At 32.4% G+C, this 3536-nt stretch overlaps 1 pseudogene across 1 annotated transcript; it reads left to right on the top strand.

Annotated features, from left to right (window-relative positions):
* The first annotated feature begins 2135 nt into the window (after nucleotides 1-2135).
* LOC148199611 (heavy metal-associated isoprenylated plant protein 39 pseudogene) lies at nucleotides 2136-2878 on the top strand (annotated as a pseudogene). The gene is made up of 3 exons (XR_015785905.1): nucleotides 2136-2141; nucleotides 2297-2372; nucleotides 2634-2878. The product of XR_015785905.1 is annotated as a heavy metal-associated isoprenylated plant protein 39 pseudogene (transcript).
* Nucleotides 2879-3536: the final 658 nt, after the last annotated feature.

The following is a 3536-nucleotide window of genomic DNA, read 5'->3' as shown; positions in this document are numbered from 1 at the left end:
TTATGCATACTTTTTTGTAAACATATATAAACAATACTCTATAAGATAATTCTACATTTTTTCGATGTTTAACCCTATTTATTTAATTTAAGAACACGTTCATATTGCTTCTTTGAATTTTCTTTTCACGTATCAACTAAAGATGTAACTTATTTTATAGGTATTAGATTAAAATTATTTCTTAAATTAGTATTAGAGTAACTTATTATGTTATTCATATTAAGTTGAATAAAATACAACGAAAAAATTATAATATATAATAAATACAAATTAGGACACTCACACACGTGTGTGTATATATATAATATGTTGAACATAATGATTTATTTAAATAAATTAGTGTTGTCAAAATAGATTAGAATTTATGAGTCAACTCGGTTCATCAAGGGATCGGACCGAGTTGGATTGAAAAATAATTTGAAATTTCGACAAGATCAATTTTGAATCTAAATTACTAAGAACCTGGCTCATCCAGGTTGAACCCGTGATGAACCAAGTTGACTCACTAATCCACCTAATTTTTCTAATAAGTATTTTTTGTTGGATTAATCATTTTACAAAATATTGAAATTGAGACTCGAGTAAAATTATTTTTGTATGAAATAATTAGACAATATGAAAAATTCACAAATCTATACTTAATAACTCAATTTTTATGTAGAAACAAATTTGAATCGATACGAAGTCATACAAAATTTTGTTGAGGAGATTTTGTGATATCTTTTGGTGAATAAAATTTTATGTTTGATTGATCATAAATCTAATTTAATAATCTCCCCCTCTATTTAAATTTGAATTAGAAAATTTTGGTTATGTTTTTTTAATATAAAAAAGAAAAACTTGCAATTAAGTGAGTGGGTCAACCCGTTTAAATTACCAATCTATGGTAGGTCGGGTTGGATTCAAATTTTTTCGACTCGCTAATAAATGAGTCGGGTTGGATTGACTCACTAAGTGACTCACGCATAATAGGTCAAGCTAGGTCAGGTTGGGTAGTCCGTTTTGACAACTCTAAAATAAATATAAACAATAATGTTTGTTATATTTTTATTTTATAAAATTTTCAAAAAAATATTAAAATTATATAATTTAAATTAGGATTAAATATGTTTTTGGTCCCTTAACTTTTAGTGAAAATTGGAATTAGTCCCTCTTCAAAACTTTGGCCTAATTTAGTCCCCAAACTTTAGAAATGTGTGAATTTAGTCCTTTTAACTAAATTTTGTTAGGTTTATTTGATGTTTCAAGTGTGTTTCATGATAGCATTTGAGTTATTTACACCGTTTGACACATTTTTGCTTCAATGTTAACCGAGAAATACGTTTGAAACATCAAATAAAGTTAACAAAATTTGGTTAAAAGGATTAAATTCACACATTTCTAAAGTTTGGAGACTAAATTAGTCCAAAGTTTTGAAGAGGGACTAATTCCAATTTTCACCGAAAGTTAAGGGATCAAAAACATATTTAACCCTTTAAATTATTATGCAAATTGACGTACATAAAACCAGTCAAACTTATGAAAGTGTTGAAGGATATATTGATGCTTTATTTAAAGATTTTACTGTAAAATAATTTTAAATAATAGTTTTTCGTGCTATATTGTTTACATAATTATATATACAAGTAACTTAACATATTTAACAATAAAACAATAATTCCACGAATTTTAGATACTGGTTAAACCCCTTTAGTTGTCCCTATTTATATAGAGTTTTTCCAATTCAATCCCCGTTCTTTTAAAATTCTCAATTGAGTCCTAAATAGTGTTAATTTGAGTCAATTAGATCCCTACTGTTAAATTGACTTAACGGAGTTAAATTTTTTATGAGGTGGAATATTGACATGACTAGTTTTTGAAACGTGGCATTCTCACGTGGAATTTGATAAAGCATTTTAATTTTTTTTTACTCTCTCTACAGTATTCCTAGCCCTACCTTATAGCTCATCAACAGTGCAGTGGGCCTTCTCGCAAACGCAAGCGGTTGGAGGTTGTCAAATCGTATTGCTTAGGGAGCGTTCCTAGAAGCGATTCGCGGACGTAATCAGACGCTCGAAATGATCTTGTATGTTTGAGTTTTGTCTCAGATCTTGTGAAAGTTTCCTGGTGAAGCTTTTGTTGAAGAGTTTCAGCTGATGCAAGTTGGGATTTGAAGCTAAAATTTCAGGAGTTTCCCCCGAGAAGGTTGTCATTTAGGTTGAGAGAATAGAGATGCAAAGAGGTTATTGCATGTGGTAGTTCCCCTGTGAGAATGTTCTGAGAGAGGTCCAACAAATACTTCATTTTGCTGTAACAGAAACTTGTGTTGAAGGTGGATGTACATGAAGGCAAAATCAAGCAAAAAGTAATGAAGGTTATCTCTGGAATTTCAGGTATTCAATTAAATTTCAAGTTCTCGAGTTTCTCGTCTCTTTAGCTTCTCTGCTTTCAATGCTCAAACAAATTGAGGGGACAAAAGTGAGGATATAAAAAAATGAAAAGATAATATTGTAGTACAAGCAAAGCTGGTTTTCTTTCACTCAATTCGGTTGACTTAGCTTGAATGAAACTGGTTTTTGTTTCAAGAGATGAAGTCCAGAGAATATAGCATCAATGGCTCAATTACTAAAATCGTATTTGAAATATTGTTGCAGGTGTGGAGTCAGTTTCTGTGGATATGAAAGACAAGAAATTAACCTTAATTGGGGACATTGATCCAGTACAAGTAGTTGCAAAGCTAAGGAAGTTTTGTCACACTGAAATAGTTTCTGTTGGAGCAGCGAAAGAGGAAAAGAAAGAAGAACCTAAAAAGGATGATAAAAAGAAGGAAGATGAAAAGAAAGATTCCACAAAAGAAATTGTTCCAGATCCACTCAAGTTCTATCAAACTTACCGATAGTGGGTGGAGGAGCCAGCAAAGCTTTAGGCGACGCCGAATCTCAGTTTCCGACTGGTTCACCTTAACGCTGTCAGTGGTTTTGGTTTCTACCTTCTCCAGGGGTTTCAATTGTAGGCTTTGAATTGAAATTGGTTTTATGGAGATTCAAAAGTCTCGCATTTTGTGTCTAGCGTGATTTAGGGTTCGTGACTAATTTGGGGATTTTCAGATTTGTGATTCTGTTTTCTCTTTACAGGTTTCAAATGGTTTAATGGAGAAGAAAGTAGATGATGATGAGTTCGGTTGCGTGCGAAGAGCTTGAGCACTGGTTACGTTGGCCATGGTGGCGATTTGCCTTCGTGGTGCTGGATGGAAGGAGATGAATTAAAGTGAACATGGCAGAGTCACGATTTTGATTTTGTGGTTACTTGATTGCAGGTTGATGGTGCACGAGGAAGATGATGGTGGTTCTGTGCGATTAGGTTCTCTGGTTCTGGATGGTGCTTGACTGTAATGGAAGATGACTTTTTTTTTTAATTTTTTAATCAAAATGTTAAAATGTTTTTAAATTCCACGTAGAGCTTTGTGAATGCCAGGTTTAAAAAACTTGCCGCGTCAACTTTCAACCTCAGCAAAAACTTAACCCGTTAAGCCAAATTTAACGACAGGGACCCAATTG

Source organism: Vigna umbellata, chromosome 4 (assembly GCF_029865625.1).
Source record: "Vigna umbellata cultivar VRB3 chromosome 4, Vumbellata_1.0, whole genome shotgun sequence".
Taxonomy (NCBI): Eukaryota; Viridiplantae; Streptophyta; class Magnoliopsida; order Fabales; family Fabaceae; genus Vigna; species Vigna umbellata.
The sequence above is the reverse complement of the archived record's forward strand: the minus strand, read 5'-3'. Positions and strand labels throughout refer to the sequence as shown.